Below are 11,602 nucleotides of genomic sequence, written 5' to 3' on the forward strand. Positions count from 1 at the left end.
ACCTTCCGTGGAACAACCCATTCATAGGTCAGTGAGAGTGTCTCGCCAACCTGTGAGGTATTATGGCCTTGTCATTGAGAATGACAATGAGTTGTCAATCATTGATGATGACAACCCTGTGACCTATAATGAGGCTATGAGTAGTGTTGACTCAGAGAAATGGCAAAGTGCCATGAAATCCGAAATGGAATCTATGTATACCAACCAAGTATGGACTTTGGTTGAAGCACCTGAGGGTGTGAAGCCTATTGAGTGCAAATGGGTATACAAAAGAAAGATTAGAGCAGATGGCCAGGTGGAGACCTATAAGGCCAGGCTCGTGGCAAAAGGATTCAGACAAAGACAAGGGATTGACTTTGATGAAACTTTTTCGCCTGTAGCCCTGTTAAAATCAGTTCGGATTTTGCTTGCGATTGCTGCTTACTACGACTATGAGATCTGGCAAATGGCCAGATGGTTTTCTTTCCAAGGGAAATGAAAACCTAGTGTGTAAGCTGCTGCGAACCATATGTGGTTTAAAGCAAGCTTCTCGTAGATGAAACATCCATTTTGATGAGACAATCAAAGAGTTTGGTTTTATCAAAAACATAGATGAACCATGTGTCTACAAAAGGGTTAGTGGGAGCGCGGTAACATTTCTTGTATTGTATTGAAAGAGAGTTAACACACATAACAACATAGCAGACCCACTCATAAAGCCACTTTCTAAAAGTCACTTTGATCATCATAAAGACAAGATGGGTATTAGATACCAGAGTGATTGGCTTTAGTACAAGTGGGAGATTGAAAGAGATATGTCCTAAGTCCAATCACGTATGAGGATTTAGGAATAACTTTTATGTAATCTGTTTTGATTTCATTGATATTAATAAAAGACTTGTTTTGTTTTTATTACGGGCTCTATCTATTTAAATGTTTAAATAAGATATACCATAGTTTAGAGTAAAGCTTTTTATGGATTATGATGAGATCATAATAGTGAGACCTAAAAGATGATAACTCTAAACTTAAATAGTTCCCGGTCATAGGATTACTAACTGGTAATTAATAATCCGCAAAGATTGGTACATACTATGCTTGCTCCCTTCAGGAGGATGTCTGTTCTCATAGGTATTTGTGTGGTGACACTATAGCTAGTATGTAGGTGTTTATCAGGGATTAAGTTCACTAAACATGACTCGATAAGTTGAACAACTAATGGAGATTACTCACGTGTCAATAGTTATTCACTAAGTGATAGTTGTACAAGTGTCCTTAGACTTGAGATCGTTAAAGGTATCTTATATATAATGAACTGTGCTTTGGTTTAGTCCTTAGTCTCAAGGACATCCATTAGGTCTATTCTGGGCAGAGGGATTTGTGTATAGAGATAGTTAACGTCAATAGAGGATCTACCCCTTCCAGTATAGGAAGAGAATATCCTATGTTATTCTTAGTATGCGAATCTGGAATCTCTGGCCAGAGTGTATGAAATTAGAAAGGAGTTTCTAATTTGCATTAATATGAACTTTGCATTATGAATAAGAAATCATATGATTAAATTTGATAGGCTTGACACGAGATCCATGCCTTGTATTTATTCGGGATATTATAAGGGTAGAAGAAATTCATTGTACGGTAACTAGTCACTGACAGGTTCTTGATATTCTAAGCAGTGAATTCATATTATCCGGATAGTCGCGATATGTTGAGAAGCATCACTCACGATGTAGAATAAATATAATTAATCAGTTAATTATATTTAGTGAATTTTAGTATTCATATAAATAATTAATAAAAGTTTATTATTATTTATTTCTACTACCGGCATAATATTGAACCTACAGGGTCACACCATAAAAGAATATTTTCTTTGATGAAATAATGAGAGAGAGAATTATTTTCTAAATAGTTAAGAAAAAGAAATAATGATTAAAATAGTTTTAATTATTATTAAAGCATTTTATGAAGATAAAATGTGGGGGTCAATATATATAAAGATATATTATAAAACCCTAGGAGAGCCCTATAAATAGAATGAGATGGTGGCTCATTCAATTTACACACACAATTTTGGTTTTGTGAAAACCCTAGCCTCCATCTTCTTCCCCTCTCTCTCTCTCCCAAAAACTCCATTTTATAAAAGCTCAGTTTTATAAAAAGGTTCATCGAAGAGGATCGTTCTTGGTGGATACCGGTAGAGTGCTTCACACATTGAGGAGCAACTGCTAGCACTCCATTTTTATAAAGCTTCGATTCACGAGGTATGGTTTCGATTCCTCAGTTTTTCCCTTTTATACATTTTTCTATATGTGCGGTATATGGTTTTTACAGAATAAATTGTTATTTCACGCTTCCGCTCATCCGTAAATTCCATCAGCTGTATCCACCTCAAGAAGTCATGCTACCTTGCCCAGTGGATATCTCTGGGTTGGATACTGATATTCATTAGCAGCCATCAGCTCAATTAGATCATAAGCTTCCTTATAGCTCTTTGCTCATAATGCTCCACCTGATGTTGCATCGAGCATGGGTCTGGACTGTGCTCCTAATCCATTATAAAAACAAGTGATGATCATCCAATCAGGCATTCCATGATGAGGACACTTCCTAAGCATCTCCTTGTAGCGCTCCCAAGCTTCATATAAAGATTCTCCTGATTGCTGCGCAAATTGAGTAAGAGCATTCCTGATTGCAGCTGTCTTCGCTATAGGGAAGAATTTAGTAAGAAACTTCTGAGCAAGATCTTCCCAAGTAGTAATCGAACCATCTGGTAGAGAGTGTAACCATCTCTTAGCCTTGTCCCTCAGAGAGAATGGGAAAAGTCTCAGCTTAATAGCATCTTCAGAAACACCATTGAACCTGAAGGTGTCGCGGATCTCAATGAAATCCCTAATGTGCGTATTGGGATCTTCCATTGGAGAACCCCCAAACTGGACTGAATTCTGCACCCATTGAATTATGTCAGGCTTGATCTCAAAGGTATTAGCTGTGATAGATGGCCTGACAATGCTAGATTGAATGTCATTGATCTTGGGTTGAGAAAAATCCATCAAGGCTCTCGTTCGTGCTGCTGGATCTCCCATTGTAATGAGTACCTGAAACACAAACAAATAAACCGTGAAAGTAAAAGGATGCGAGTCAGTGAACTTTAACGACCACTGATGACAAGCATATAAACTAAAAATTAACACCGAGTCCCCGGCAGCGGTGCCAAAAACTTGTTAGGGTGACAATACACGCTAATATTTACGCAAGTATACGCGTTCGCAAGTAGTATAAGATCTAAATCAGATTCGTTCCCACAGAGACTGGTTTAGGTTAAGTTCAATTTATGCACCTATGCACCAATGTATGGTTATCGCTCAATGCTAAGACAAATAATAAATTGGGTTTTGATTAAACTAAGAGATTATACTAATTAATATTAACTAAGAGAATTGTGGTTGAATTACTATATATGACAAACATGGGATTCCAACTTCATTAAATACTTCATTCAATAGCCTTATTGTTCTTAACCTTAGCACGTGATGGTGATGACACTAATCGGATAACACGAAACTGATAAACGCCAACTTTCGTTGCACGAGTACCATTCTACCAGACATCCACAAAAGAGATAGAAGCTGAATAGGCACCAATTATATTGAGACCCTATATGTCTATAGAATTTGACAACATAACGGTTTAAGCACAAGTTATCCATAATGATTACATAGGGCAAGTAAAATGGTTAGAGTTACCTACAAATCATGCATACACATACATGAATCTATGCTAGCATGACAAGTTCTAAACCTCTATATTCACTGTCGCTTCAATAGAGATTAACACGCTATCTTATATGTTAGCTACGCACATAAGACGAATAAGCACAACCAATACTAGGATATCAATCAATCACCACACACCAAGATATCAAAACAAATTAACTATAGAAATCCATAAGTAATTCCGCTAGAACCCCACGATAACGATTAGCCCATAATTGAACTCATCGTCACCATGGGTTCCAATAAAAGCATGGTATAAAACCAGGTCTTAATAAACTGAATAATAATTAAAGTATGAATAAACGAGATCTAGGTTCAACAAGAACGAAAACGAGCATCCAAAGTTACAATTAATTCAAAGAATCACAAGTTGAAAACAAGATCTTCTTTTTCGGAGTTGTTCTGTGCTTCTAGGTCTTCTCCTTGGTATCCCAATCTTCCCGGATGATGAAAACCCTTTTTTTAAGTATATATACGCCCCTAGTGGACCTGGACCCTTAAAATCGTCAAATTCCACTCAAAAAAGGCTTTTTCAGCGAAATCAGCAACCACTCGCGCCCTGAGCGGCCGCTCAGCTCTCCTGAGCGGGCGCTCAGCTCCTCTGCTGAGCGGGCGCTCAGCTCCTCTGCTGAGCGGGCGCTCAGCTACTATCTGGGAAAAGTTCTGATGAATCTTGTTTTGGCCATAACTTGAGTTCTACTAGTCAGAATTAGGCGATTCAACTGCCCACGCGAAGCTATTGAGATTCTCTACAACTTGACAGTGGCATTGGCTTCCAATTCTATTCACTTTTTATTATATTTCCTTTGAAATCTCTTTTCTTCATATAACTAATACCTGAAATGCAATAACACAAAAACACATCAAAATACCAACAACTTGAGTCCAAAACACCAATTTAAGCTTGTAATAAAGCGTTCCAAGTGGATATAAAATCCACTTATCAGACTCCTAATCACCATCTAAGTTGGATATTTGGCCACCAAGTCTCCCAACACTAGTCTAACCCTAGACTCACCTTTATATAAAAGGCTCTACCCCTCAACCTAGAACTACGTTTTTTGGTTTGATTCCCTATGCACAGAGATACGTAGGCATCTTCCGATAATCATGAACGCAATATCAGCCATCAAAACTCGAATATCACAAACCCTAACATTAAATACTAACGCACTCTAGTTTTTATTACACAGTAATATTCAATATTGAAAAAATAATTTAAAAATAAATTAATTGAATTAGGATTGTGTATTTAAATTTTAAGAAGTTTACATTTGATTATATTTTATTTGATTGTTTTTTGTTTATAATTATTATATCTTACTATTAAGTACCTGGAATATTTGTTTTGTTTCTAATTTATTTAATTATGTTAAAAATCTAATCTTTGATTAATTTATAATTTGTATGTATTTTTTATTTCTTTAGGGAACCTTGCACTTAAAGGAAAAAGAGTGATCAAAATTGCAAAGATGATAAAGACCGGTAGCTTGACCCAAAATTTCATTCCCTGTTGAGTTGAACAGATGGTGTTATGAGGAAACACACACACATTCGAGATTCAATTCTACCAATACAGAGTGCACACAAACACACAACAATATATTTGACGTGAAAAACTCACGTCCAACTTGTATTATTAATCAAAAAATTATTAATAATACATCAGTACATACCACCTCAACGGTGTCCCAAACTGATAATTGAGCCAACCAATGCTCAAGCATCTCACGCACGATACCTAAGAAGGCTACATCTCTTAAGCATACATCAAAACAATAACATGACTATGTATATATAGCCATCACAAACTTAGCCAACAAGATATACTGAATCTGATTATAATAATAATTGTCTAACCATACAATTATTACCCATTCTCATTATGATAATAATTGTCAACACATACAATTATTACTAAACCCCATTATGATAATAATTGTCAACAAATACAATTATTACCCAATCCAATTATGTCTTGTATCACCAAGCCCATATCACATATTGAGTTTAACCCCAACAATCCTCCCCTTCAACCCAATACTCCAGATCAGGTTGAATGGTAACCATCAAAACATCAACGTCCGTTCGCCGATGTCTTCCCTCGAACAAGAATTCATTCATCTCATTCTTCTTCTTCCAACTTTTGAGAATCACTAAGACCCGTATAGTGACCTCCAATAACTCCAAACTACCGTTCTTCATCCTAACGGCATATCCATCCACAAAATCACGTGCATCAACCACGAGTGCCTCCTTTCAGCATTGAGTCACCCGATCCTTGCTTTCACAATCCTTTGGCTTCTTTTGAAGAACATCACAAGTATCATCCAAAATTTTTCACCTGGTTGATCAACCATCAAACCATCGAAACTATTGTAATGATCCCGTCCATCTTCCACCTCGAGTCCGAACGAATTGATCCACGGTGCACGTCAACCGCCATACTGCACGTAACTTTGTCAGCAAATTCATCAACGTACTTCACCATACCAATTGAACCTCGAACATTCCTCCAACCCAATTCATCACGAACCTTCAACCTTGGCTCTGATACCACTTGTTAGGAGAAAACACACACATTCGAGATTCAATTCTACCAATATAGAGTACGCACACAAACAAACAACAAAATATTTGACGTGAAAAACCCACGTCCCAACTTGTATTATTAATCAAAACATTATCAATAATACATTAGTACATACCACCTCAACGGTGTCTCAAACTGATAATTGAGACAACCAATGCTCAAGCATCTCACACACGATACCTAAGACGACTACATTTCTAAATAATAACATAACTATATATATATAGTAATCACAAACTTAGCCAACAAGACATACTGAATCTGATTATAATAATAATTGTCTAACCATACAATTATTACCCATTTTTATTATGATAATAATTGTCTAACACATATAATTATTACTCAAACTCATTATGATAATAATTGTCAACAAATATAATTATTATTCTATGTCTTGTATCACCAAGCTCATATTATATATTGGGTTTAACCCGAACGGACGGTGTAACTTGAAAGTGGTCCGTGATTTTCCATTAGATCAATCACAAGTACAATGCTGATGTTTCGACTTGAACTCATTGATCATGACCAGCGGCAGAATTAGTCACCCACGTTAATTTTTGGAGGTCAGCCCCGGCTTAGCGCTATTATGTACACTGACTTTGTGGTTAATTTTTAACTATTTCAAGGACTTGTGTGCGTTCAGTTCATTTGTTTACCCAAATAAAATTGTCCTTGATGCTTGTGGTAAATCTGTTGCAGGTAAATTAAAGCACAAAATAAAATAAATTTATTTCAATAACACCATGTTTACAATTTTCAAAGCTTAGATTGAAATTGAAAAAACTATTATGTAACAAAAATGTCTCCCTTTTTACTTATTAATAATGTATGTGACATCCAATCATTAACTTGAACTAAGGTCTTATTCCCGAGTTTTTTTAAGAAAAGGAAGTAAGTGATAACGAGTTAAAGTACTTTTATACCACTTTTGGAGTGAAAGTTTTTTAAATTTCCGTTCATTACCACTTGTTTTCGTTCCTTTTAAAAACTCGGGATCACAATTATGAATGCAAGTGAAACTATTTTATTCACCCTACACTTACTTTCCTACGTATTTAAAATTCGGGAGCAATGGGTAAAATTTTCTGAAACAAGTTAAAGGGTTGTTTCAAACTTTAGAGCTGTCTAACATGATGGAATTGGATTTATCCTCCTCATAGTAAGATGATGGTGGAAAGTGAAATGGCGTGGCTGAGATTATTACCTCAACAGCTGTAAAAGATTACACCCATTCAAGGCATTAAGAATATCTTACAGGGGCTTAGCTAGACCCAATTACTCAGATAACTTCATCTTTTTCCATTCATTTTTTATATATATATAAATATGTAATATGATTAACATGTATACATGAGACTTGAGAAATAATCCAGGGTTATTTGCAATTCGGAGAAAAATGAGTCTGTGGAGAGGCTTGTGTGTCTTGTTTTGGATGATGCTAATAGGCCAATGCCGAGGACAGTTGAAGGAGAATTTCTACACTTCAACTTGTCCAGATGTTGAATCTATAGGGAATCAAGCTGTTTCTAAGAAAACAGTTGAGACGTTCACCACAATGCAAGCTACTCTTCGTCTATTTTTCCACGACTGTTTCATTGAGGTTGCAAGTTGCGACAATTAGTTTCAGTGTCTTATGTATCTCCATGTTTTGAAGATTCTTGTAACAAATTCTAAACTAGGCCACTGCCACTGCATGATGCTCTGTTATGTGGTTTTGAGTCCTGCATAATGCTTGCAACAAAGAGAGTGACCAAATTCATTTTTTTAACAAGTTAATTGCACCGGTTTCGTAGTATTATAGTATTATACACATATTTAAAGTTAGTATTCAAGTCTTAATGTCTGCTTGTGATTTTGCTTGTAGGACAATTAAAGGGAGGTAGATTTTCTAACTTTGATTACGAGTCTTCTTTTAATTCTGGTGCAGGGCTGTGATGCATCAATTTTAATTGCGTCATCAAACAGTGACGCGGAAAAGGATGCTCATGAAAATCTTACTGGAAAACTTCCAGAACCTTCCTTGTAGAGCTGGGACGTCGTGATGGACTTGTCTCAAAGGCATCCAGAGTTACTGGAAAACTTCCAGAACCTTCCTTCAACCTCAAACAGCTAAACTCCATTTTTAGCAAGCACAATCTTACTCAACTTGATATGATTGCACTATCTGGAGCTCATACCATTGGTGTCTCTCACTGCAATCGATTTTCAAACCGCCTCCATTCATTCTCTTCATCTTCTAAAATTGACCCTTCCTTGAATCCGGAATATGCTCAGCAGCAGTTACTTAAAGCTTTGCCCAAATGCAAACTCAGGCGGAATCTTTCCTCTTGATCCTAATACTCCGCAAAAGTTTGACAATGTGTATTTCCAAAATCTGGTAGCAGGAAAAGGTCTCTTGAGTTCAGATGAGGTGCTTTTCAGCGACCCTGAAACCCAGCCTACTGTTCTTGATTTTGCTAGTAGTCCAGGCGACTTCTTCACAGCTTTTATTACTGGTATGAAGAAGCTTGGTAGGTCAGGGGTAAAAGGTGGTGATGAAGGACAGATCAGGAAAGATTGCACAGCCTTCAATTCATGAAGGCAACTTTATCAAAGCCCTGCAAGCTGCAGAACATAAACACTACAGAAGAAATTTTGTTGCGATATAAGGATAAAATCATTAAATGATCAACGTTGTACTTGGTGTTTGAAGAAAAAAAGATCCCCAGAAGTAATGCCTACAAGTGAATGAACAAAATAGTAACACTGAAGAAAGGGTGTAAAGTAGTGACTTGAGGACTTGTCCCATGATCCTCAATTGTTGAGTATATTCAATATAATTCTACATGCTACATAAATTAATAAACATGTATATAAGAAATGTTATCTTACAAAAGAAAACAGAGAAATTTAAGGTATTAATTACAAGGTAACTGAAGTCCAGTGACAACTTGAGCTTCAAATACTTATGAAACAGATGAGGTTGACAATTAAATCTGCCTCTGGAGGAATTTAGCAGGAAATTACTTCTACTGATATATATATATATATATATATAACCATTAATCTCAGTGACATTTTATAGTTATAAACTATCTATCTATCATTCTATCTATCTTTCTGAATACAAGTCTCTGTATATTAATTGATATGGTATAGATTAGAACGAAACGAATATAAGTTCCAGATGCAAGAAAACATTAACTATTATTTCCTTCATTCATAAATAAATTCAATAATACAACTTGAATTATCAAATAACGATTCTGCAATGATGATAAACAACAACAGGAGAAGTATCAAAACAAAATCTACAGGAGGATGCTACCTCTTCCAAATAATGGTTATCTAAATCTCACTTCACCAGGATTAGAAAGAAAATAAAACGAAACCAGCAACCGAAACAGAAAATCAACTGCTCCCAGCAGCAAAAAAAGCCAAGATTATGTCGTTTCTCACTATCTCAGTTCCTACTTCTCTTCCATGCGGTGATATTTTTTATTTTTCAACCAAGTCTTCCGGAGTATGCTATTGCTAGCTCTTCAACCTTTCACAAGTATGTTTATCTTCAGTTCTTTTACATGTATGAATGAAATCCTTTCTATTTCCCTTTCTGCATTTCAAGTGCGAGATTTTCTGTACAGATTTGCATAGACCACTTTACTTCCGTAGACGAGAGTCATGCTTAAAATAACTGCAACAATGCACAATCCTCATATTATAAAGGAAGTCAAGCTGAAGCAGACAACACCATAGCATCGCGGTGGTTCATTAAGGTTGATAGGTAGGTTTTGAGCTTGCTTCGCTGCTTCACTATCGTATATACGGCTCGCAAGGAAGCTTGAGAAGACCAGTGTACCAGCAGGGTTTGCAAGAGTAAGAATATTGTACAATGCCCCAAACTTTTTTAAACCAAATAACTCAGGGGCAGTGGCTGGGACAATTGCCCAGTGAGCTCCGTAACCAAGCCCAATCAGAAGCGTGCCAATATACATCTCCCTCGGCCAACCCATGACCATGACAGTGTGGCCAAATGCCATTATGAACTGAGCCACAGCCATGGCCAGATGCCTAGGATATGCATAATCCCTGTTCAAAAATATTATGTTGATTAAGGGGAATACAGATAAAAAAAAACAAAACGATAAGCTATACTAAGCATCCGGGAGGATTATGGTGAAATTACCTGACAATGATTTCAGAAAAGTATCCCCCGCCAACACGGCCTAAGAAGTTCCATATACTAATGAGTGAAACAAATATATGTGTGTTGTCATAACCAAATGACTGGCTCATCTGCCCCAAATTATCAATCACAGTTAACCCAGACCCCGATCCAAGTAAAACTGAGAAAAAAATTAGCCAAAAGTCTGCCTTTATTAAAGCCTGCATCAGAGTGAAGTCCTCCCCTCTATGTGGACCCCCTTGTGCTCTTGACCCTCACTGCACCTTCTGCAGCTGCTTGACATAATTTTGCTTGCAGCTCAACAATCCTCCTTTGCCTCTCTGTAGCTGGAAGCAAATCTACTCCCCTCGGCTTCTCATCTTCAACCTCACTAAATATAATTTCATTAGCATCATGTCCAGTTTTGACGGCTTCTTCTTTCTGGTCCTCGGATAAAAGAGGCTCATGGTAACAACTCACACTTCCGGACTATTAGTTCCAAATCAAAACTAAAACAAAATACAATTTGCTAATCCAAACGTCTATTACAAAGGAGACTATTACAAAAACGCAGCTAACGGAAGCGGTCCAAAAGTAAATCTACTCCAAAACTAAGGTCCTCGAACACCAATGCTATCCAACTCGAACCTTGGACGAAACCTGAAATTGTAAGAATAAGCTACGAAGCCCAGCAAGAAAACAATCGATCCAACTAGTAGACCAAGTAACATATACACATATAACAAAATACATAATCTATACGATACGATATTGGAAACAAACACTTTTGATAAACTTTCACATTCTTATTCGATACATAGAATACACATATCACATAAAGAACAATAATTCAAATCTATAATTCATGTCACGACCCCTACATCACGGTGATAACGGTCCTAAATTTTCAGAAAATTGTCACTATAACCCGGTGACTACGGTCCTAATATTCAGATGATCGGATTTGTCTATGACCTCCCACAGGCCGGACAATGTGTTGTAAATAATACTAACTATTACATTTGAACGAAATTTCAAAACCATTAGAAACTAAACAGCTTCCACTTATTATATTTCTACACATGTCGGGAACATGATGCACTC

The 11,602-nt window shown here is 36.6% G+C and overlaps 1 non-coding gene and 1 pseudogene across 1 annotated transcript; both read left to right on the forward strand.

Moving 5' to 3' along the window:
* Positions 1–2,568: 2,568 nt before the first annotated feature.
* On the forward strand, positions 2,569–2,675 carry LOC141676016 (small nucleolar RNA R71). The gene has a single exon (XR_012556630.1). It is a non-coding gene; the product is annotated as a small nucleolar RNA R71 (small nucleolar RNA).
* Positions 2,676–7,470: 4,795 nt separating this feature from the next.
* Positions 7,471–9,201, forward strand: LOC141672223 (peroxidase 55-like; annotated as a pseudogene).
* Positions 9,202–11,602: the final 2,401 nt, after the last annotated feature.

Source organism: Apium graveolens, chromosome 7 (assembly GCF_009905375.1).
Source record: "Apium graveolens cultivar Ventura chromosome 7, ASM990537v1, whole genome shotgun sequence".
Lineage (NCBI taxonomy): Eukaryota > Viridiplantae > Streptophyta > Magnoliopsida > Apiales > Apiaceae > Apium > Apium graveolens.